Genomic DNA, 26,442 nt, shown 5'->3' with positions numbered 1-26,442 from the left:
CATTTACATTTTAGATAAACCATGAATAAATTTTAGCATAAGTATGTCCCTAAAACTGCATGAGAGACACTTAGACTAAAAAAATTAGTCGTATTTTATCTGAAATTCAAATTTAACACAGTGTTCTGTATCTTTATTTGCTAAATATAGTAGCTTTATTTACTGGGAGATTACAATTTCCTATAATTTTGTTCTTTTCAATAATACATTTCAGTAGAGAGATACATTTAGTTGTTATATAAGTTTTTATACAAATACATTAACAAATTAGGGAAAATCTGATTTTAGACTATATAATCGAATTTGTGATTCACATAGTACCACCAGGGTAAAGCTCCTTTTCAAACACATGGCAGTTATCTATTTACCTGTCTGTCTTCCATTAATCTATGACATGAGAAAGGGAGGAAGCAGACTTCATTCATTTTTGTATTACATAATGTTGGCACATAGTAGGAGCCCCATAAGTATTTCTGGAATGGACTGTATAATTACAGAATGATAGGCTGGCCCAGTAATAAATGATGTATATGTGAGTGTGTGTGCGTGTGTATGTATAAGAGAGAGAGAGAGAGATTTAAAAATGCCTAACGTGCAAGGAGATCCAACCAGTCCATCCTAAAGGAGATCAGTCCTGAGTGTTCTTTGGAAGGACTGATGCTGAAGCTGAAACTCCAATACTTTGGCCACCTCATGGGAAGAGTTGACTCATTGGAAAAGACCCTGATGCTGGGAGGGATTGAGGGCAGGAGGAGAAGGGGACGACAGAGGATGAGATGGCTGGATGGCATCACCGACTTGATGGACATGAGTTTGAGTGAACTCCGGGAGTTGATGATGGACAGGGAGGCCTGGCGTGCTGCGATTCATGGGGTCACAGACTCGGACATGACTGAGCGACTGAACTAAACTAAACTGAATGTGCAATGAGTGATAACTTAGCTCAGCTCTCTGGTAGGATCACTGTGTTAAAGCTTAGTTCTTACCTTCTTTTTACAGAGGGCTTTTTCACTAGCATGTGTACTCAGTTGCTCCATCATGTCCAAGTCTTTGAGGCCCCGCGGACTGTAGCCTGCCAGGTTCCTCTGTCCATGGGATTTTCCAGGCAAGAATCCTGAAGCGGGTTGCCATTTACTTCTCCAGGGGGTCTTCCCAGCCCAGGGATCAAACCTGCATCCTGCATCTCTTGCGTCTCCTCCATTGGCAGATGGCTTCTGTACCACTAGTGCCACCTGGGAAGCCTTTCACTAGAGAGTGGGCCAAAGCCAATCAGAGGCTATATATTAGACTATATCAATCAATATATGTGTCACTTAGATACTACATCCTCTTTTTAGAGGCTCTCCCCCACCAAAAAAAGAATGAGTTAGTGAAAAAGTCTTCATATAGTCCATGTTGGTTTGCTTATACTTCTGGTATCAAATCTTCCTTTCTAAAAGTCAATATGTAATATAGTCGGACCAGTAACTGCAACAATAGCTCCTGTCTCCTGGACTTATATAGAATCTTTTCATTCCCTCATTGAGAAATTGAATCCAGTTCCCCTCTCCTTGAATCTGTGTCGATTCATAGTCTGAGGTGACAATTTATAACTTTCCATGAAAATATCATGTACTTCAACCTTGCTCTTATGAGAATCTTGCTCTGAGAACCCAGATTGATTTTACTGTGATACATTCTCTAGTGGTTTCTCCAAGAAAGTATACATGGTAGGAATTTTTTTTGATCTTTTGCACACTTGAAATTGTCATTTTTTTACTTTTGCTTGATGAACTGACTGGCTACTGCATTTTAGATTGAACTTCATTTCACTACGAGTTAATTACACATTGTTTCATTTTATTTTATTTTCTGTTGTTGCTCTTGGGAGGGCAGATGTCAATCTCATTCCCTAGTTTGTTTAAGTGACAAGGTTTTTCATCTCTGGAAATGATTAGGATATTTAAAAAAATGTCTAATATTCTAAGACCTTATGATGATGTGTCTTTTCTTCTTGTTTATTAGGCTGGATGTTCAGTAAGAGAGTTGTTTTTCATTTCCAAAAAATGTTCTTACATGATTGCTTTAAAATTTTCCTCTCTCTTATCACCTCTCTCTCTCTTATCTCTCTTTTTCTCATTTTACACTCTTATTTGGGCCCCTATTTTTTGCATATTTGGATCACTTGAGTAGGTCTTTTAACAAATTGATTTATTTTTTTACTATCTACTTTCTGTTTTATTTTCTGAATTCCTGATTTAATGCTCTGTTAAATCTTCTATTGAATTCTAATTTCAATGATCACATTTTGAAGTTTCAGCTATTTTCTACAAATTTTCCTTATGTATTTTATTATTGTTGTTTAGTCACTAAGTTGTGTCCTACTCTTTGTGACCCCATGGACTATAGCCCGCCAGGCTCCTCTGTGCATGGAATTCTCCAGGCAAGGATACTGGAGTGGATTGCCATTTCCTTCTCCAGGTGACTTTCCCAAACCAGGGATTGAACCCTCGTCTCTTGTGTTGGCAGGTGATTCTTTACCACTGAGCTGCATGGGAAGCCCTTCTTGTGCATATCATGATATTTTTATTTCCTTTTTTTCTCTTTTGAAAGATCATTAATTATATATGTATATATATTGAGGTTTTCGTTGGGTCCCTACATCATCTGTTTCCCTTGAGTGCCCAGATTTTCTGTTTGTCTTGGTGTCCTTGAATATCTGATCACCCCTTGACTATCCAATCAGATCTAAGATCGGGCACTTAAACCTAGTTGATTAGCGCTGTGGAGTGTAGGGCAATCAGGTAGCCCACAGCTTGTTAACTGGCTAATTTTCTCTGGGGTAGTTCGTCTCACCAATAGTGGATCCCACAATCTTCTGTCTGAAGGGCTGTGAGGCTGCTACTGTCCTAGAGCTGGAGTCTTTCAATAAGTATTTCCCTTTATTCCCCGGTCTTCAGTGTTGAATTTAAATGACAACCTTATTCCTGGGCTAAGGACCTCAGAACTTCTCTGGTTCAGTTATCTGAGGGCAGTGGTTTTTAGGTATACTACAGAATCACCTGGAAGACTTGTTAAACCACAGGCAATTGGGCCTCACCTCCAGATTTTCTGATTCAGTAGGACTGGGATGAGTTTGAAAACACATGCATCCCCAACAATAGGATCCCAGATCTAGGGCTTGGAGACCAGCACTCTGGAGAATAAACCTCTGGCTTTGCATGGAGGTGAGTGAAAGGTCTGTAAATGTGTGGCATAATTTAGATTACTTATGGTTTCATTTTCTTTGATGGTGCAATCTGAGTCTCTTCTTGTTATTTAGGGTGTTATTTTGAAGGGAACACGCAGAAAAACTTCTTACATCATTTTGATGAAGGGTTATTTCAAGTAGAATAGCAAGAAGTCTTCTTGTTCCCAACATTTTGAAACAGATGAGCAAATCCATGATATTGTGATTCTTTCTCATTTTACTGTTAAAAAGTATTTTTGTGATAACTGTATTTTATTGCTGTAGTGTCATTTGAAAACTAGAAATCCATGGTATCTGCTGCTGCTGCTAAGTCACGTCAGTCGTGTCCCACTCTGTGTGACCCCGTAGATGGCAGCCCACCAGGCTCCCCCGTCCCTGGGATTCTCCAGGCAAGAAAACTGGAGTGGGTTGCCATTTCCTTCTCCAATGGATGAAAGTGAAAAGTGAAATGTAAGTCGCTCAGTCACGTCCGACTCTCAGCGACCCCATGGACTGCAGCCTACCAGGCTCCTCAGTCCACGGGATTTTCCAGGCAAGAGTACTGGAGTGGGGTGCCATCGCCTTCTCCACCATGGTATCTAGTACCTTCCAATTGATCAAAATACTATAAACTATTGACCAGAACAAAATATTTACAGTTGCCTGAGGAAGTTTATACTTAAGAAGCAATTACACTTTGCACTGAAAATGATAGCTGAAATGAATTTGCCTCTCTGTTTCCTTATATCAGTTTCTACTTTATTTTGCTAAACTGTTCATTTGATCAATTCTCATTAATCCCAAATTTCAAAATGTGAAATGTGCTCATCAATGTCTAGATCTATGTTATTTAATGCAGTTGCCACTAATAATTTTGTTGTTGTTCAGTCACTAAGTAGTGTCTGACTCTTTGCATCTCCATGGACTGCAGCACACCAACGTTCCCTGTCCTTTACTATCTCCCGGAGTTTGCTCAGATTCATGTCCATTGAGTCGGTGATGCTATCTAACCATCTCATCCTCTGATGCCCTCTTTTCTTTTAATATATGACTTTAAAGTTTTCTTCTTCAGTCCCACTAGACATCTTTGTTAGTTGCACATGGTTAGTGGCTATAGTAATGAACAGCTCAGATATAGAACTTTTCCATTGTTGCAGAAAGGTCTGCTGGGCAGGACAAATATAAAACCTCCTTTATTTACAGAAGGAAAAGAAAAGAGGAAAGAATGACTTTCAGTGAAAACACTCTTTTGTCAGTCTTATACATCTTACTCAGGAACCTTTGTTTGTTTGAAAATATCAGTGTCTTCAATAGATGTCCACAATGTCAAATACAACACTTCTGGCTTGATCATGGTAACATGGGAGATGGAAGTGATTTACTCCAAAATGCTGGGTGGATTTCTGTGAAATCACTCACATGCTGTTAAGGTGAAGATACACTCATGGGGCTGAAGGCTCACCTCCCACCCCAGCCCACCCCACCCATTTCCCTACCTGGTTAGTGTCAGGAGGAGACATGTTGAAAGGCTGAGCCACTGCAGGTGTGCTTTGTCAACTGGGATTTGGGCTCAGAGTTTCTCAGATCAACACAGTGTGTGGCTTATGTGCAAAGCGCTTGCTTTCAGCAAGGAAGTGTGTGCATCAAGGCTAAATGCATGGTTCCAAGGTGAGCCATACACTCATGGATTCTTGCCTGTATGTTTGTTGGCCTTTGGATCCCATTTTAATTGTTTATTGATTAAATAAACATTAGAGGCTATTTATTGGGTCCCAATGGGGAGCTATTATCTCAGCCAAAGGATGATAAATATATTTGTATTCCTATGCCTAATTTCTAAAATGTAAAAAAAGAAGTGTACTTAAACTTGTCAATGAAAATGAAACATTTCGAGTCATTATTTGCCCAATAAAAATGTTTACATGGACACAAAACTCCTTTATTTCAATGTCACAAAAAATTCTTTGGAAATCAGTGGGGGAAGGGGAATGGAAATGAGACTATGTAGATAAATAATAGATTGTTGATTCAGGTATCAGATATGTAATTAATTATATTACTTTTATTAATTAATTAATGACAGGTGTCAGATACTTAAATTTTCTCCTTTTGGTTGTTTAGAAAGATGATCTCAGAACATTCTCCCTGATATTGCTTCAACTTTTTAATTGTAACCTAGAGAAAACAGCCTGGCTGCCCAAACTATGTTCCATTCTGTTATATTAATATTTGTTGCAAAACTGATGATCTCTTCCTTGGATTTGTGAATACCTGACCCTGATGGCTCAGCAGGTAAAGAATCCGCCTGCAGTGCAGGAGATACAAGAGATGAGGGTTCAATCCCTGGGTCAGGAAGATCCCCTGGAGGACATGACAACCTACTCCAGTATTCTTGCTTGAAAAATCCCATGGACAGAGGAGCCTGGTGGGCTACAGTCCATGGGGTTGCAAAGAATTGGACGTGAATAAGAAACTCAGCATAAGCATAAGATCTTAACCCTAAGGAAGGGTTCGGTGTTACTGTCATGAATCTGCTTACAATAGGTAGAAACAGCTTTCCCTCTGAATGTATCTAAAGAGATACATCCTACTCCCAACCACTGTTTGCTGGTAAATGCTCTTTTCAGTGAATAGGATGATCAGACCACTTAAATTTAGGAAAAACCAAACAAACTAGTAAAGGTCATTCAAAATCAATTGCCTTGTTATAACTGGAGGTGCAAATAAGTTACAAATCAGCAAGGTCAATATCATGGCAGAATTACCTCTATGTCTCAGTCAGAATTTGTGTCTTTTGCTTTTCAGGCCTATATTAGTGGGCAAATAGCAACAGCATAACAAGTATGATCAAAGTAATACAATATAAGCAATATGATATAATAGTGATCAATAAACAATAATGATCGTTATTGGATACTTGATAGCATGTAAGATGCTATATGAATAATGTATTAGTTGTAATTACAGCTTCCAACAATTCTATAGGATATTTCCATTTTACAGAAAAGAAAGTTACAACTAATTTTTATTACCTTGCCCAATGTGCCAGCTAGGAGATGAGAGTGTCCCAAACCCAAATTTCTGACTCTACAATGTATTTTCTTAATCACTATATCAGGCGTTCAGTATAATGAGTGGAACAGAATTTTTAATCAGGATTATGGAGCTTGAGATACTATGTGAATTAGGAGTTAAGTTTAAATGAGAACATTTAAAAAGTTCTCAAGAAAAACAGTTTTCTAGGAAATACAGTGATTTTCTGATATATCCCAATCACCAAGAATAATGTTTAGCACATAATGAGTGTTCAGTGAGTACTTATTGCATTAATAAATAATTTAGGGTTACTGTATAACTGTGGTTTATGGTTACTGTACAACTCATAATTGGGGTATACTGGGAGATCTTTAAGCTGATATATGCATATTTTTCTTGCCTGAGACACATAGCCTAGTCTGTGTAATTACTATGTAACTTAAGAAAATCTGTTCATATACATGTATACATGTTCCCCAATTATGGTAGCTAAAAACTGGTGACTTTAAGAGCTTTCTGGAAGACAATATGTATGCATTAAAAGATATTTCTATCTCTAATTGGTAGGAACTACTAAATTTAGGGACTGATACTGTTGAATGAAAGCAAATTCATTGGTATGAGTCTGTAGTAGATGTTTCAGATCTTCTTATTGCCTCAGTCGTCTAATATTCTTAGATGAAGAAGTTAAAAACTCTCTAGCATCAGGTGAATTTTTTTCCAAGAGAGACCAAAAAAAAAAAATCTTGAAGGTAGCCTTCCTCGGGTTAAACTGTATCTTCAGAATCCTTTGGGATCAAACTCATGTACCTTTGCCATTAGTTAAATCTTAAACCATTGTGGAATTTCAAATATTAGTTTGGAATGTGTATTAATTTCCTGTTGCTACTTCACCAGATTACCACAGATTTAGCAGCTTAAAACCACATACATTTCTTATTTTATTGTTCTGGAGATTAGAAGTTCAAAATGGGTCTTACTGGGCTAAAATCAGAGGTGTGTGTCAGAGCTGTGTTGATTTCTGGAATCTCCAGGAGAAGATCCCCTTTCTTGCCTTTTCCAGATCCTAGGGGCTGCTCACATTACTTGTCCTATGGCCTCCCCATTCTGTCTTCAAAGCCGGCAATGGCCAATGGAGTCTTTCTCAGAATGCATCACTTTGACACTGATTCTTCTGTTTTCCTCTTCCACTCTTTGAGGACATTTGTGGTTATATTAGACATGTCTGGTTATAATCTAGAATAATCTTCCCAGTTTAAGGTCAGTTGACTAGCAAAGTTAATTTCATTTGCTACCTTAATTGCCCTTTGCCATATAACATAAGACCTTTACATGTTCCGGGGATTAGAACATGGGCATTTTGAAAGATACAATATTCTCCCTACCGCAGATAGAAGCAAGAATATGGAGGTATTTTGTAACAGACTTTCATTAGGTTCCAATTCTAAATCACCTATGTGATCTTGGGCAAGTAACTCAAGTTCTATCAGTTGCTTGAGTAGCAAAACTGAATTAATAATTATTACTCCCCAGGCTTGTCATGAAGGTGTTATTAGCATCAAAGAATAAAGGAGTATTTAACCTGTGAAAAGAGAGTTCTCTTGTTTATTTTGTTATCCTATTTGATCTGGAACAAACACTTCTCAAAAGCTGTAGTTTATAGGATTTTTAGATAATCTTTTTTTCTTTTTAAGTGAAAGGAAGTAAAACTCATTCATTTCATATCTTCTTTATAGCTCATTACCTAGTTTTGTCTAAAAGATGATCTTTAATTAAGAACTTACCCTTTTTTTTTTTTTTTAACTCATTAGCTCACCATAAGGATGCCACACTATGGCACAGTTCTTGAGAGACAAGGTTAATGAACTTTCAACAATTAGAGAAAATTGATGGATAAATTGTGCTGACCAGGAATACAATTAAAGTTCAAGAAAGAAATCGATCTGTATAGGATGTTCTAATTGCTGGGAAGCTTAATGCAAAATAGAGAGTATTGAAATAGACTTTCAAATAAAAGGATTAGAATAAGCAAAATGAAAAAGAATGAATGAAAGACAGAACATGGTATGTGAGGGAAGGCAGGCAGGGGAAAGAAAGAGAGTTATATGACAGAATAGAGGCCATGTCTGTTAAAGTCATAGTCCTATTGAATGTGGAACATGGAACTGTGTCATAAGGCGACTTGAAAGCCTGTTATTTCTTTAGAGTAAAAAAGTCAGTGAACGTTATTGATTAGAAGGTGACAAAGATGAGTTAGGAAAGAGATGAGTTTGTAGAAATTGGTAGCAAGTATGAAGTTGAATCATAATCCCCTTCCTTTCAAATATAAACAAAAATTGATATTGACCAATGCATGAACTGGTTTTCTCTGATGGCTCAGACAGTAAAGAATCCTTCTGCAATGCTGGAGGCCTGGGTTCATGCTCATGGAGATGGCATGGCAACCTACTCCAGTATTCTTGCCTGGAGAATCCCCATGGATAGAGGAGCCTGAAGGGCTACAGTCCATGGGGTTGCAAAGGGTTGGACACGACTGAGCAACTAAGCATAGCACAACGCATGAATCATCAGAGCTAAATCTCTCCATCTTCGTCAAGCATTTCTGCTTTTATTAGAACATTTAGGGAAGGGAAATGTGACCCACTGACAGACTAAGAGGTGTCCTGAGAGATAGTAACCTTTTACAGAAGTCATTATGAGGAAGTGTTGGGAGGACAGAAGGGAGACATTTATTGAACAAACAAAGCCAAACTCTACACTTGAGGTGAATTTGTTCTTTGTAATTTTATGGGATCTATATTTGTGAGTTTTATTTCAATGATCATTTGTAGAAAGAGAATGTATTTTCAGAATCCTGATTTTACTAACTGGTGACCTTTATAAAAATAATAGACTTTGAAGTACTCTGAATTTCTTTTTCTTTAATATTGGATTGATACTTCTTACCTAGTAGAGGTTTTGTGAGGGTTAAGATAGATAACCCATATCCATCAGTGAGCATAGTTTCTAAACAGTTTCTGGACAAAGAAGGGAGCTCACTGGAAGTATATGGGGCAACTCACAGGATTAAAAGGCGAGGGAATGAGGGTTAATCCAGAGATCTAAGGAGAAAGAACCAAAAGGTTGTGACTTTTTTAGTGTAGTTAGGTTATCTCATTTCTACATGATGTGTATCCTTGTATTACTCTCTTCAGGATCCACATTCCCAGGGGAAACAGAGTGCCTGAAGATCCCAGTGACACAGTGAAACTTTCACAGCACAAAACTAAACCGACAACAGAGACTTTATTCATGGCTATTTCAAGAGGGGAGAGAGGAGAGAACTACGAACTCAACCTTGCTGAAACAAAGAGAAGCAGGGTTTAGAGGTGGGGTGAGGAGTAGGTTGTAGGCTACCCATGCTTACTAGTTGACTTAACACAAAAGGAAAGTAAACTTTCTCATATCGTCATGTGAGTGAGTGAAAGTTGCTCAGTTGTGTCTGACTCTTTGTGACTCCATGGATAATGGAGAATAATGCAACCCCCAGAATAATGGCGTGAGTAACCTTTCCCTTCTCCAGGGGATCCTCCCAACTCAGGGACCGAACCCAGGTTTCCTGCATTTCAGGTGGATTATTTACCATCTGAGCCACAAGGAAGCCCCATATCATCATGACAGGAGGTAATTTTACAACTTGACACAATGCTCCCACCAAAGTTAGGGTTCAATCCTCCCATAGATACTGGAAGATGAGGGGTCTATATGTCTTGATGGTTACATTTCAAAGGGATTTTCCCAGGTCCTTGAGAAAAGACAGTTTGGGGTTATAAATTGGCAAGAGGCTTTATGAAAGATTTCCATCTCAAAGCTACACAAGCTTTATAAGGAAAATGCTCTAAGGAAAAGGAAACACTAAGCCCATCTTGGCCACCAGAGCAGTCAATGAGCCTGCCTTCATTGTGATGATTGGAAGAAATAGATGTGGGAAGGCATCTTGATTTATATTCCCATCAAGGCAACGAGTGGGAAGAAGAGTCATTCTCAAAAGAGAGGTGAGATAGAGCCACTGGGAAAAAAAAATGAGGAAAGAATGGTGGGCAGGACAATATGGAAAACTAAAATGTGCCTGGCACTGTGTTAGTAGTTAGAAGTATAACACTTGAGTGATTTAAATTTATTTAGAAGAAATAAACAAGTTTGTTCAAAATAATTAGCAAACAATTCACAGGCGATGTTGAAACAAAGACAAATCCCATAAAATCGTGCCACCCCATGAACAATCCTCAGTACAGTGTTGCCATCAGAGGAAATACAATCCTACCATTGTAAACAATTAAAATTTTTACTGTGGCTCCTTAAACTTGCCAGATGGAAGACTATAATGGATGATGCACTGCAACAAATCTTAAAAAATTGCTTTTATTTTTTGATCTCCCTCAAGCTGCCATGCTCTCTCCCAAAGGGTCCCCAAACTGCTTTTGTTCATGGGTCAAATCGGTCAGCCCCCTGTCACCCCTACACCAGTCCGTCCTCCTTTCCAGTCTATTTGTATCTCTTTAAAGTACTCTGTGTTGTTTCACCTGCAGGTATTAATGCAGGTATTTAAGGCCATCCTCCTTCCTCCAGTTCTGTTTTGCTGCCTTTTATTCAAATGAACTAGCCAAGCTGCTTCTTCCTTAGAAGTCAGAGCAGGGACACCGAGGCTCTTTGAATCCCAGTGTAAATTTGTCATTAGAGTGCGAAGATTTAAGCCTTAGGTGCTGGGGTGAGAACACACACAAGCTTGTGACAGTTACCAGGAAAGTAAACTAGCATCTGCGCCCCCCGACCCCCCGGGTGCCCACTGTGGAGGGCGATCATTCCTCTCATACACCACCATGCGAATCTGCAAGTCCATCATACAGACAGTATATATGTTTGCTGAGGAACATCAAGATGAGGATTTGTATCTTGCTCCTCATATTTCTTCAGTACCTACCTAACACGGGGTGTGGCTCTGAATTAGTATTCATTAGTTTTACTTTTGGAGAAGGCAATGGCAACCCACTCCAGTACTCTTGCCTGGAAAATCTCATGGATGGAGGAGCCTGGTAGGCTGCAGTCCATGGAGTCGCTAAGAGTGAGGCACGACTGAGCAACTTCACTTTCACTTTTCACTTTCATGCATTGGAGAAGGAAATGGCAACCCACTCCAGTATTCTTGCCTGGAGAATCCCAGGGACAGAGGAGCCTAGTGGGCTGCCGTCTATGGGGTCGCACAGAGTCGGACATGACTGAAGCAACTTAGCAACAGCAGCAGCAGTTTTATTTTTACTAGTTTGACTTTTGTTACCACGAGGCATATGGCATCTTAGTTCCTTGACCAGGGATCAAACCCACATCCCCTGCATTGAAAACATGGAGTCTTAAGTACAGAACTGCCAGGGAAGTCCCACTCGTTTGACTTTTTAAGCTGAATTATTGAGAAGCAGAATTTCAATGCTTGACAGAATCGGTGATTCTTCAGCAAGTATGAACAGAAAACTGTTCTGTGAATGTGCTGGGCAGCCGAGAAGTAGGGCTAAGGCGTTGCAGAAAGCTTCCCAAACTAGCGATGGAGAGTGACAGCAATTACTTGAGTACCTATAGTAGTACTCTCACTGTCTAGTTTCCCAACCTGAATGGAATATTCAGGAATTTAGCAGGAGATGGGAAGAGAGAAGACTGAAAAGGGAGGGAAGGAGAAGGAGGGGGGTTTGAACATAGCCACTACCGTTGCAAACTTAGCTTTTGTCTCAGACACCAGACTAGGTCACTGGGTAAAACCAGATATACAGTAGCATGAGCTACTGTGGCCCCTTCACCTTTGTGTATGTATCCATAAAAATACTGTTATAGCAGCAATATCATCTTGTTTCAGCAGAGTATGGAGTGGTTTAGCTAACAGAGTTTATATGGCAAATCTAATTACAGTGTTTCTTTTCAGTAAAACTCTATTAATGTGTTATTATAATAAGAGACCAGATACTAAAACCCTTTTAACGGTTTCAAAGAAAATTCCTATGATGGGAAACAGAAAATCACTTAATGTGAACATAAAATATAAAAGCTTTGTAAAAGAAAAATAATTCTTTTTTGTCTTAAACAATAAAAACTATTTTGTAGTTCTGGGATTAGAGAAATCCAATATCAAGGTGCTGACCAGTTGAGTTCCTAGTGAGCAAACTCTTTGTGGCTGACAGACAGCTGCTTTCTCGCTGGGTCCTCACACAGTAGTAGACAGAGAGACAGTCTTCTCATTTCTCTTCTTTTCTGTGTGTGATTTGATATTTTCACAAAGTAATAACTTCATCTAAAGTTACTAAAGAAAAAATCCTGAGCAACTCTTTAAGATATGTGTGTTCTAAATAAATGTAGAAGCTGCTCCTCAGAGTACATGCATATGATATAAAACTCTGATAACTTAGAATCGGGGAGTAAGATGTTCTTTCTGGAACACTCCAAGTACCCCTCAGAGCATACGGACTGAGAGATGAATGTGGAACACATTAACGCGGCAGAGACGCAAGAGAACGATGGCTGGGAGCCACTGTTTCACTTTTCCAGTAGTTCTTAGAAGCTTTTGTGTGTTCTCGTCCGATCACCAAAAGCCTGAAATCTCTGAGCTCCAGTGATAGATTTATACCGGGATTCAAAGACAGGCAAAATGCAACCATGTTCTCATGTTGCTAATCACAGTTGCTCATTTAATGTAGTGAGAGCCACGATCAAGATGATAAGTGTTTAAGGCCCTGAGCTAGAAGCCCATAGGACTAGTTAAAACAATTGCAATTTTGTTCACATTCAGGCTCAGGAAATTATGTCTCATCCATTTGGAAACCTACCTTGGAAACATTACATAAAGGGCAGGAAACCACTTACCAACTGAAGAAAAAAAGCAGTTCCTAGGCAAGGTCTATGTAAAGGTGACGTCTGATTCGGGTCTGCAAACTCACTCACCCAAGGAGGGGTTGGATAACTTGAAAACTAACATCAGAAACTCCAAGACTTATTACAAAGAGACTCAGTTTCCAGCCTGGACTATGAGTTGGTATGATTCTACTTTTGCATAAATTAATCACAGAACTGTAATCATTTCCTACTAGGGTTCCAATTTTAGAACCCGGTTCCGCCTCCCAGTCTGCACTACAGATCTTTCTAACGTAAGTCAAGTATTTGAAGGAGCTGACAGCTCTAACCTCAACCCAACATGTTTGATCTGCTTCTTGTCTCTCATCTTAAAAGCATTGCTCTCTGATTTTTCTCTCTCTTGCCTGCTTAGTGGTAGATCTCCTAAAAGATGTATAGTTTGGGTGGCTTTGGCAAAATGCTTTTATGATTTCCCTCTTATAATAATAGCCTGAAATTGTTAGATCTGGATTTAGTTTAAAGGGCACAAACTACAAAAAAAAAAAAAAAAAAAAGCCAGAAGGAATGATTTTGATTCTCTCAAACTTCATCATGCATATCAACAGACATCTAAGGAAGAAGAGTCTACTTTCTTGATCATTTTTCTAAATAAATGTTTTTAAATGCAAAAATCTGTCTTACACAAGGAACTTGCAAATTGCTAGCTATTTCTGAAGGCATCGAGCTGAAATTTTAAACAACAATTTTTTTTTATAATGCTTCATATTTCTTTATGACAGGATCAGGGCCCATCAATTCAACCTCTCAAATATCTCTCAAGTTGTCCTCCACACCCTGCTGTTACAGTTCTAGCTCAGGGTTTTATTATTTCTTGCTGGGACTATGGCAATAGCTTCCTTATAAGTCATCTTACTTCTCGTTAGATTCTGATGGCAGCATCTTCCATACTACCTATAGAAGGCAATTTTTTTTAAATATTTTTCTTTATTTACTTATTTTTACTTGAAAGATAATTGCTTTACAATATTGCATTGGTTTCTACCAAACATCAACATGAATCAGCCATAGGTTTACCCATGTCCTCTCCCACTTGAATGTCCCTGCCACTTCCCTCCCCATCCTACCCCTCTAGGCTGTTACTGAGCCCCAGTGTGAGTTCCCTGAGTCATACAGCAAATTTCCATTGGCTATCTATTTTACATATGGTAAGTATGCTTGCATGTTACTCTCTCCATACCTCCCACCCTCTCCTTCTTCCCATTCAGGCTGTGTCCATCAGTCTGTCCTCCACGTCTTTGTCTCCACTGGTGCTCTGCATATAGGTTCATCAGCACCATCTTTCTAGATTTCATATATATGCCTTAGTATATGATAATTAAATGCAAGAATCTGATCATGTTGCACCCTGCTGGAAAGTAAAAGTGAAAGTGTTAGTTGCTCAGTCGTGTGTCTGACTCTTTGCAATCCTATGGACATCAGGCTTCTCTGTCCATGGAATTCTCCAGGTAAGAATACTGGAGTGGGTTGCCATTTCCTTCTCCAAGGGATCTTCCTGAACCAGGGCTCAAACCTGGGTCTCCTGCTTTTCAGGCAGATTCTTTACTGCCTGAGCCACCATGGAAACCCTGCTGGAAACCTTACAGTAAATCCCCATCATCTTCAGGATGTATTCCAAATACTTGACATGGGGCAAATAGTTTTTTGTGTGTTTTCCTTGCCAGTTTTCCAGCCTTATCTCTACCACTGCCTACAAACACGGCTGCTATCATGTAGCCATGTTCTCTCACCAAACCATGTCCTCTTGTGCCTGAAACACCTCTGACCGAAGTGCATATTGCCAACTTTCTGCTAACTCTTACATATCCTTCCAGATCCACCTCAAATCTGTGTCACCTGTTCATAGTCAGTGAGAAAAGTATGGTGAAGATTCATGAGTAAATATTTAGATCAGTTAAAGTGAATATTAACATTAGCCTGTTTCCATATTGTACTATAATTCTCCTTTTACACTAAGCTTCCTGTAAAAGCCTAATTTTTGTGTCAATCTGGACAGATAGATGGGGTGATGTGTCACATGACCATGACAGAAACCACAACCACTAAGACAAAGCCCAAACCAGAGGTGGGGAGGCGGGGAACAGGAATAAATGAAAAGGAAAATGTCAATTGCCTAAGAATTCTCAGAGAGATGATATAACCCTGGGAGTTTTGTTGTTTTTTTTTTTTATGGTATATGTCACGGGAAAGGACATCTTGCTATTTGAAGAGTAAAAGAAAAGAATGACCCCGAAATGTAGAGGACTTGGGATACACAGTGGCTGACATTTGGCTGACAAACCAACCTATGTATCAATCCATATGTCCCCTCTCCTTTACTTACCAGTGTCTTTGTTTAATATTTAATGAAAGGGGCATTGGTGGCAAATTTAGTTTTTCTCCTGTGAGTTAGGAGTAGTTGAAAAGAGGACTTGTTCTCAGTGCTGAAGCCTTTGTCTCTGGTGACGCCTAGACTTTCCATGTTAACCCCATAGAGTCTTCCAATGTGTGCGTGCCTGTGTGCTCAGTAGCTTTCATCATGTCAGACTCTTTGTGACCCCGTGGACTGTAACCCACCAGCCTCCTCTGTCCATGGGATTCTCCAGGCAAGAGTACTGCAGTGGGTTGCCATGCCCTCCTCCAGGGGATCTTCCCAACCCAAGGATGGTACCCATGTCTCCTACGCTCCTGCATTGTAGGCAGATTCTTTACTGCTGAGTCACTGGGAAATCCCAGAGTCTTCCCGTTTCAGCCCAGAGGCGTGGATTCTCTCCTTGTCCTAGCCTCTATCCCATCGTGTTCCCCATTCCCCTAGCTTGTGGGACTACCTGCTCCAAAATTTTTTTCTTAGTTAACCAGAAGCAGACCAACCTAAGAAGTTTCCCATATGATATTCTTCTAAGTGAATGAACAGGCTTAAGATAATGTATAGTTTTGTTGTTAAATTTTCAGTTAATCATTAACCAGTGTTGGAAAAGAAATAGGGAAACAGATACCCCTAGACTCCAGTGTTGGGAGGGTAAATTGGGAAAACTTTTTGGAAGAAAATGACAATAAACCAAAGCTCTTTCATGCTCTAGAATTTATCTTCATCAGTCAAGAATGTCTACAACAATTATCTCATCAAGTTGTTCATTGCTTGTTGATTTTAATAGTGAATACTGCAAAACCCCTAAGTGTTAAAATAGGATATGAGTGCAATAAATATTGACACTGCTATACTATGGAAAATTTGCACCTGTTTTAAAATGATGTTTAATGACAGGAAAAATTTGAGATGATGCACATCATAAAAGAATATGAACCTATTTATTGCTTGATGAAGTGCTTATTCTCTTTACATACATGTATTTTTTGAATTTTTTAAAAAAGATGAACCAATATTAGTTATCTAAAAATATCCTTAAAATTTGCCTGAGGAGTCTAGGGAAAATAAAATTCATGGTGGTGCCGTGGAAAGTGGAGCCAGACAGAAGTAGACCTTGGAAGAGGAAGAAGGGCTGGGTTTGGTTTCCCTGTTAACTTCTCCAGCTACATTCATATTCACAAGACATGACACCATCAGGCCAGATGAATACATCACAATGTAAGTAAGCAAGGAACTAAAAAGCTATAGAACTATCTGTTCTATAAAGACGGAGAAGAGAGGAAGTGGTTTACTCCAAACCCCTTAGGTGCTGATAACAGTATTCATGAGCAGAGTGCTAATCTATGATTCAGCCTTGGCTAAGTTTTATGTTCCTTGTATACAAGAGTTTGTTTTTTGTAGTCATCAAGCTGAGGATTTGCCATTGTCTGCCTATACATGGTTTGTGGAAATTTAATTCTGTCACAGTGTATTAAAGACATATACCAAATATCTTGTCCAAATGTTGCATCCATGTGAGCAGACTAATAATACTGAAGATCTAGGGGTTTTATGAAGTTTTATTAAGGTTGAGTTTATGCATTACACTATAACATGAAGATGATACATTGCAAGCATTTGACCATCCTTTGCAAAGTTGCTATCTGCCCTCCTGTAAAAATGCCTAAGAGACTATAGAAAAAATAATTCACTAAAACAGTAGACTATAAGCATCCCATTGGATGAACCTGAGAGATAATAGGGCTTCCCTGCTGGCACAGTGGTAAAGAACCTGCCTGCCAATGCAGGAGACAAAAGAGACATGATTTTGATCCCTGCATCAGGAAGATCCTCTGGTGAAGGGCATGGAAACCCACTCCACTATTCTTGCCTGGAGAATCCCATGGACAGAGGAGCCTGGCAGGCTACAGTTCATAGGGTTGCAAAGAGTTGGACATGACTGAAGTGATTTAGCATGCTCACACGAGAGATAATATGGAATAGATTTTAGTGACAAAAAATATGAAGGAAACATAGCTGAAGTTACTATTGGAATTTCTTTTTTTTTTTTCTTTTTTTGGAAACTATTAAAAGCTTTTGTGCCCTGGAAGTCACTTCATTAAAAAAGTCTTAAAGTTTTGAATCTTAATGATACCTTTTGTCAAAGAGATTTAAAATGTAAACATTTTCTTAAGGTGGCTAATTGCTGACAGCGGTTATGAGTGAATCATTGTTTTGAAATTTGGTATACTTAAGAGCCTCTTGATGAAAGTGAAAGAGGAGAGTGAAAAAGTTGGCTTACAACTCAACATTCAAAAAACGAAGATCACGGCATCCAGTCCCATCACTTCATGGCAAATAGATGGGGAAACAATGGAAATGGTGAAAGACTATTTTCGGAGGCTCCAAAATCACTGCAGATGGTGACTGCAGCCATGAAATTAAAAGATGCTTGCTCCTTGGAAGAAAAGCTATGACCAACTTAGATAGCATATTAAAAAGCAGAGACATTACTTTACCAACAATGGTCCTTCTAGTCAAAGCTATGGTTTTTCCAGTAGTCATGTATGGATGTGAGTGTTGGACTATAAAGAAAGCTGAGTGCCAAAGAATTGATGCTTTTGAACTGTGGTGTTGGAGAAGACTCTTGAGAGTCTCTTGGACAGCAAGGAGATCAAACCAGTCAATCCTAAAGAAAATCAGTGCTGAATATTCATTGGAAGGACTGATGCTGAAGCTGAAACTCCAATACCTCGGCCACCTGATGCTAAGAACGGACTCATTGGAAAAGACCCTGATGCTAGGAAAGATTGAAGGTGGGAGGAGAAGGGGATGACAGAGGCTGAGAAGATTGGATGGCATCACTGACTTGATGGACATGAGTTCGAGTAAGCTCTGGGAGTTGGTGATGGACAGGGAAGCCTGGCGTGCTGCAATCCGTGGGGTTGCAAAGAGTCAGACGTGACTGAGTGACTGAACTGAACTAAAAATCAGATGAAATTCCCTGTATGAAGGCAAGTACCCATTCTACTTCAAGTTATATGAGCTTGATCTCAGAAAACTAGCAAATGAAACTATATATAGAAAAGAATACACACCCAAAGATAGGCTTCACGTGTGATATTTTGAAAGAGTACAATTATAACATGTTTCAGTGTCATGTCTGCACTTAACCTCAGTTTCTTTATATAAACAAATATGATGAAAGATCCAAGCATATAATGTCTTGGCAAAACTTAGAAGGTAATATCTGGGTCAAAAACCTCATAACCATGTTTCATCTGATTTCACACCCATGAAACACTGGTTCTAAAACCATGCACAATTACCAGAGATCTGCTATGCCTTCAAGATAAGTTTTCAGCAGTTGCTAAAACTTATATATGCTAATAAAGGAACCCATGATCCCCCTGGCTTGCAGCATGTTTACTGGAAAAATTTTTAGAGCACAAAGAGAAAGGCTGAAAATATTTTTTGTCTTGTCTGCTCCTGTTTCTTTAAAGCCCTGGGAACATTTCACTGTCTTATTGTGTGCATTTGTGTGTATGTATCATGCTTGGAGATTTATAAAATAGTTTTCTTGCTGCTCAAGCCTTGTATTTATTACTTTGGGTGACAGAGACGGGGAGAGAGGGGGGCAGAGGCAGAGACAGAGGGAAAAAGAGAGAAAAGAAAGAGAAAAAATAGAGAAAGGAAATGAAAGATAGGGATGCCCATTTAGAAAAATAACTCTTTTGGGAGTGACTTGTTTGGAACTTTTACCATCAGTTTAGGATCAGTGATAAAGTGGTCAAACAATTATAAAGTCAAAGATGCCTTGCTATTCAAGAAGGTTTTTTTCCTTTACACTATTATATAATAGTGTATATTATATAATAGTGAAATGAGAACAAAGATCTGCAAAAAATAAAATAATAATTGTAATACTATATTTGGATAAGCACCCATGAGTCCTAAGGTCTCTTAGTAAATAATTATCCAAGAATCTTATGCTAAAAATAAAGCAAGGCCCATGAAAATGGTGCCATCGTAAACCTGATAAAAAGTCAAATATCCATTTAATACAAAATGTTTGTATATTTCTCAACATTCTAATGGTAGGCATAATCTTCCCCTTAGCCTTACAAAAGAAAGGAAATGGACATATGCCAAAAGCTGTCCAAATGTTACTTTTTTCTTTCTCCTTCTCTGTTCAATGTTCTCAGTCCCTTCCTGTTCTGTCACCAATCAGGCAAACTTACATTTAGACTAGAGAAAGGACTACTCCTATTATTTTCCCATACTTGGAAAACGGGGAGCATTTGTCATTTCTACCCACTCCTTCTCCCTTCTTCCTCAGTTTTGCTATAAGTGTGTTTTTGGTTTTTTTTTTGGACCGGGTGAGGGTGTGTGTGTGTTAAAGTCAGGGGCATCTGTTCAAAGTGAGGCATCTGGTTACTCGAAGATCAAAACCAAATCTTTTGGTCTCACGTGAAGAGCTATGCAGTTTGGGATGCACTGTCCTTAATTCAATTACAGTCCTCTTTTTATTTATTTATTTTTCGTAAATCGAAGGCAGAGTACAACAACAGAAGACAGACAGAGGAAAGAGAATAACAAAGGGAAGATCATACTTTTAGGCTTTCAAGACTTTTTTTTCCCTGGGCTTCAAATCAAGACCCACTCTAGCTCTATGCAGACAGCTGAAGTCAATTTCACCCAGTTACTGGGAACCGGATTCTTTGTTACCAGGGGCGGCATCCGCAACTACTAAATCTGATGTTTACAGCCTTGCTCCACCCTCTTTAAATTTTCAAATACCCCTGCAGCTCCCCACACGAATTGTTCCTATGCATCAGACAGGCAGAATCTAAACCCTTATTACTTCCATTGTTTGATTTTTTTTTTCCCCTAAGTGGCTAATTCTTTATTGGCTCTCAACCACCTGACTCCATTTAGGTTGATAATAGATATCTCCCTTGGTAGCCTACCTTTGAAAACCTTTCTGACGCCTTCCACAGAAAAACACGCTTAACTTGTTGGACAGTTTCACTTTATTTTTAAAGGTGAAGCCACAAAATCCTAATCACTCATGCTAAACTCTTGACATGTTCCCTGTACTTATTCTGGAGGCGGGGGTAGAACCCATTTGAAGGTATTTGAACACAGACACAGGGGATTTTATTCAAAAAGATTGATTAGATACAATTCTCTAGGTCTGCAAATGTTTTCAATTGTGTATTCCATAAGGAAAGACATTTTGGCATCCTATAATGTATATTCATTTATTTTTATGTTATATACATGTACATCTATATAAAATACTATAAACCACTTACTGAAGTAGAAACTGATATTATACATATATAATGATATATGTGTATATACATATATCATCAGCAGTGTTACAGACTCTGTCTGCAATGAAGGAGACATGGGTTTGATCCCTGGGTCAGGAAGATCCCCTGGAGGAGGAAATGGCAACACACTCCAGTATTCTTGCCTGGAAAATTCCATGGACGGAGGAGCCTGGCAGGTTACATACAGTCCATAGGGTCTGAAGAATTGGACAGGAGTGAATGACTGAACATGCACACATATATCCACGTGTGAGTATTAGTCATATCTGACTCTTTGAGACCCCTTGGACTGTAGCATGCCAGGCTTCTCCATCCATGGGATTTTCCAGGCAAGAATACTAGAGTGGATTGCCATTTCCTTCTCCAGGGGATCTTCCAGACCGAGTCATCGAATCCAGGTCTCCCTCGTTGCAGGCACACTCTTCACTCTTTACCTTCTGAGCTATCAGGGAAGCCCATGAATATAAGAATATATGTGTGTGTGTGTGTATATATATCTTTGCATGTGTGTGTGTCTGTATGTATTTTTTTAAGACAAATTCTAGTCAATTTTTGTTGTCTGTACATGTCCCTCAGGTAGGAATACACCACTTTGGAAGCCAATGCTTTAGTCCAGCAGTTTTTCAACTTAGCTTCTATAAGACTGTTTAGACATAGATTCCTAAGCCTATCACAGAGCTTCTGAGTCAGGATATCTGAAGTCATACCCCTAAACTTCTACAAACCTTCCCATTGCTGGCCATACACTGGACAATACAGTTCTGATATATAGAACAATTTCATGATTGGACAATTCCAGGTCCAGGTTCATTTTTTAATGTAATCCTTTATAGAAACTCAAAATGTAGGGCTTCAATCCATTTGACTCAGATTGTATTTATCAACTCACAGTGATTTTCCTCTTCCCTGCTGCTTGTCTCACATACCTAAATAAATATATATTAAAACTTCCCTTCAGTTCAGTTCAGTTCAGTCGCTCAGTCATGTCCGACTCTTCGCGGCATGAATCGCAGCACGCCAGGCCTCCCTGTCCATCACCAACTCCCGGAGTTCACTCAAACTCATGTCCATCAAGTCGGTGATGCCATCCAGCCATCTCATCCTCTGTCGTCCCCTTCTCTGCCTGCCCCCAATCCCTCCCAGTATCAGAGTCTTTTCCAATGAGTCAACTCTTCACATGAGGTGGCCAAAGTACTGGAGTTTCAGCTTCAGCCTCAGTCCTTCCAAGGAATACACAGGGCTGATCTCCTTTAGAATGGACTGGTTGGATCTCCTTGCAGTTCAAGGGACTCTCAAGAGTCTTCTCCAACACCACAGTTCAAAGGCATCAATTCTTCAGTGCTCAGCTTTCTTCACAGTCTAACTCTCACATCCATACATGACCACTGGAAAAACCATAGCCTTCACTAGATGGACCTTTGTTGGCAAAGTCATGTCTCTGCTTTTGAATATGCTATCTAGGTGGTCATAACTTTCCTTCCAAGGAGTAAGCATCTTTTAATTTCATGGCTGCAATCATCATCTGCAGTGATTTTGGAGCCCCCAAAAATAAAGTCTGACACTGTTTCCACTGTTTCCCCATCTATTTCCCAGGAAGTGATGGGACCAGATGCCATGATCTTCATTTTCTGAATGTTGAGCTTTAAGCCAACTTTTTCACTCTCCACTTTCACTTTCATCAAGAGGCTTTTGAGTTCCTCTTCACTTTCTGCCATAAGGGTGATGTCATCTGCATATCTGAGGTTATTGATATTTCTCCCGGAAATCTTGATTCCAGCTTGTGTTTCTTCCAGCCCAGCGTTTCTCATGATGTATTCTGCATAGAAGTTAAATAAGCAGGGTGACAATATACAGCCTTGACGTACTCCTCTTCCTATTTGGAACTAGTCTGTTGTTCCATGTCCAGTACTAACTGTTACCTAACTCAGACCAACTGAAGGAAAGACCATCTGAATTCAGTGAAAGGTGCTTCTTTAAATGCAACTTTACTGCTCGTGACCCCATCAAATGACTAGAGGCAATGGTCATGGAAGGGTTATCTGGAAATACCCTGCAGATATATGAATTAGATTAATCTTATGAATAGCATAGTATTTAAATTCAATTTGATGCCTTCCAAGTACATTGACAAGATTTTGACCTTAGTAAGTTGAACATTCTCTGAAATACTGTTTACATTTCCTAGAAACTTGCTCACACAATCAGTTTACTTAGTAAACTTTTAGGTCAAGGACAAGGAAAATGAAAACCTCATAGATATGGCTGAGATTCTACACATGTCCCAGGGTAGTGAAACTTCCCTGGTGGCTCAGATGGTAAAGAAACTGTCTGTAATGTGGGAGACCTGGTTTCGATCCCTGGGTTGGGAAGTTCCCCTAGAGAAGGGAATGGCAACCCACTACAGTATTCTTGCCTCGAGAATCCCTTGAACATAGGAGCCCAGCGGCCTACAGGCTATGGGGTTACAAAGAGTCAGACACAACTACATGACCAACACACTAGTGAAACTTCAGGCTACTTTTGATAAAGTGAACATGTGTAAATTTTGTATGTCTTACAGTTTTGTAGAAGAGCATTTCTGTGCTAAAAATAATCTACTTGTTGATCCATACATTCATTTATTGAACAAAGTGTTGTAATACCTACAAAGTGCCAGATACTATGCTGTGCAATTATGATGGAGCCATGCTGCTACTGCTAAGTCACTTCAGTCGTGTCTGACTCTGTGGTGACCCCATAGATGGCAGCCCACCAGGGTCCCCTGTCCCTGGGATTCTCCAGGCAAGAACACTGGAGTTGGTTGCCATTTCCTTCTCCAATGCATCAAAGTGAAAAGTGAAAGTGAAGTCGCTCAGTCGTGTCCAACCCTCAGCAACCCCATGGACTGCAGCCTACCAGGCTCCTCCGTCCATGGGATTTTCCAGGCAGGGGTACTGAAGTGGGGTGCCATTGCCTTCTCCTTGATGGAGCCATAACTGACTTTAAAAATACATGTAAATTTTAACTATTAAATGAGCTGAAAGATGAAGTACATGATCCTTGGTCAGTGCCACAGGGGAAAATCACTGTCTCAGGGGAAAATGTACAGTTTCTTTCTAACCTAGTGGTTTACTTTTCAATATTTGCTTTATGGATATTTCAGAGATTATTAATATAGGACCAAATAACAAATCATCAGACGACTTTCGGTGGTTACCCAAAGACCCCCGGAGGTTGGTTCCTAAACGTGGAAGTTGGCCGAAATTAATAATATTGCAATGGGGTATGCTAGGAAGCCTATCTACGAGATAGGCTGGAAATTTGGGGCCAACAATTGACTGTATTTACTTATTGAATAAAAACTTTCAAGAATGGCATTGATAACTTCCTTGCCAGGCAGATCTTGAGTTTCATAGCTGTTATTACCAGATCTGCCAAACTTTTTTTCTGAGTGACTGTGCCTTGCCAATTTCTCAATTAAGTAAACTGTTCTTACCATTTTGAACAGTCTGCTGTTCTTAGCATCCCTTTCCTAGTCCTCATGCCAATAAAGTCTTCATCCTACATGTAAAAAGCCTCTTAAGGATTCTTCAGGTTTTAGCCTATTACTGGCACAGAAGGCATTATTAACTACTCTTAATAACAGAGTAACATTTTCATACTAATCAGAGACTTGCTGGCTTTAATTACTACGTACTATTCTGTGGAAAAGAAGCAAAAACACTCAAACAAATTTTACAATAAGATGTTAGCAGGAGTGCACTAAATGTTTCATTCTTACCTGTTGGTCTACTAGTAAAATAGGTTTATTCTGGGTATCTTGACAATATTTTAACTTGTATGTTAAATCAGAACTCTGTGTGGGGGAGTCCCTGGTGATCCAGTGGCAAAGACTCTGAGCTCCAAATGCAGGGGACTCAGGTTCGATTCCTGGTTGGGGAACTAGATCCCGGCTAAGACCTGGTGCAGCCCAGTAAATAAGTAAATATATTAAAAAAGAACTCAGTGCAGGACTTTTCCTGCTGAAATAGATTCTCTTTTTCCACCGTCTTGCAAGAAGAAACACATACTAATGTTGCTTTTCTAAGGGAAACTGCATTTAAAAAATTATTTGGAGAGTATGGTTTATGCTTTAAACCCTGTCTCTTTCTGATTCCTAAGTCAAGGTCATGTTGTTATGATGACTCCCCAGGTTAAGTAATATCCATCATGATAGAGATTAGCAAGTCTACTCAAAACAAAGGAAATATAATAAAGCCTGATTAATAATGAAGCAGACTTCAGTTTCTCTTGCTCTTTCGCCTTCCCTCCAGTCTAGTTGGGGAAAGTGAAAGGTGACATCTTTCTGGAAGCCTTACTAGAAAGACTGTCTTAATTCTGAGGTGTAACTTCTAGATGGTTCCAGATAAATACTGTTCAGATACCACATCATTTAGCTATTTTTTTCTAACTTAATTCACTCTAAAAAGAAATTTTCTAGTTGTTTGTGTTTTTTCCCTAACTGATAATAGATTCTTAAGTTATTGTAATCTATTAAAATTTTTGGTAGACATCTAAGTTCCTATCGATTTTCATCAATGGAGCTATTCTTTGCTCCCCAAACCACACAGCGACTAGTGTTGTGGCTCAGGAATTCAAAACTGTGTTCATATGGGTGATGCCACTCTACTGTACTTAAAAACAAGGCACATGTGCTAATTATCACAGCAAGGTTGTAAAGAAAAAAGAAAAAGTGACAGTGTTTTGTGTTTACTAGTCTCTTACCTTTGGACAATGAGACACCATAACTGATGACTGACCACTTCAAATATTAATGCTATCACTTAATACCTCACTATTTACTTCACTTTCTTTAAAATTTGGAGATTCAACTTAAGAAAAAACAGCTAATAAGGACTTACTGTTTTATTAGACCTGTGCTAGAGTATAGAGAAGAAAAGAAAAACAGAAAAAGTGTCATTGATGAAGCAAATCATGAACTCACCCAAAAAAAGAGTGCTAAAAAACATCAGCAATTTGAGGAGCAAATATCAAGTGATCCAAGAATATGAACAATAACCATGATTAAAATTCACCTAATGCTTGAGAAACTGCAAAAAATAGTTCATTGGCCTGGCTTTGCAGGTTTGTAGGGCCTCTGTTAGATTTCACATTTACTTTGGGCTTCCCTGGTGTCTCAGATGGTAAAAAATCTACCTGCAATGCAGGAGACCTGGGTTCACTCCCTGAGTTGGGAAGATCCCCTGGAGAAGGGAATGGCTACCCACTCCAGTATTCTTGCCTGGAGGATCCCATGGACAGAGGAGCCTGGTAGGCTACAGTCCGTGGGGTCTCAAGAGATGGACACAACTTAGCGACCAACACTTTAACTTCACTTGGAGGTGAGGATGATCTTGAAAGGGGTCTCTCAAGCTTTGGATTGCCAGAATCAACACGGCTGATCAGAACGACTGGCAGATGCCCACTCACTCTCTTACTGTTCTTGCTTGGCTTGTTCCTTCTGAGACTGATTTTGTAGCCATCTTATCTGAGGAAAGGAAATTATTTTTCAGTTAAGGGAAGAAGCAAATATGGGTACTCTCCTAATTGGCCATAGGATTCTAAATTTTTTCTTTTTTTTGAGATAT

The 26,442-nt window shown here is 39.3% G+C and overlaps 1 long non-coding RNA gene across 3 annotated transcripts in view; it reads left to right on the top strand.

The window, feature by feature from the left end:
* The first annotated feature begins 2,756 nt into the window (after window positions 1-2,756).
* LOC147359254 (uncharacterized) overlaps window positions 2,757-26,442 on the top strand; it is a 264,028-nt gene continuing 240,342 nt past the window's right edge. For all 3 annotated transcript variants that reach the window (XR_015140642.1, XR_015140640.1, XR_015140641.1), the window contains exon 1: window positions 2,757-3,206. This is a non-coding gene — a long non-coding RNA (uncharacterized LOC147359254). The remainder of the gene's footprint in view (window positions 3,207-26,442) is intronic.

The sequence above is a fragment of the Bos grunniens genome, chromosome 14 (assembly GCF_055505025.1).
Source record: "Bos grunniens cultivar Pamir isolate PY7600 chromosome 14, Bosgru_T2T1.0, whole genome shotgun sequence".
In the NCBI taxonomy this organism is placed as follows: Eukaryota; Metazoa; Chordata; class Mammalia; order Artiodactyla; family Bovidae; genus Bos; species Bos grunniens.
The sequence above is the reverse complement of the archived record's forward strand: the minus strand, read 5'-3'. Positions and strand labels throughout refer to the sequence as shown.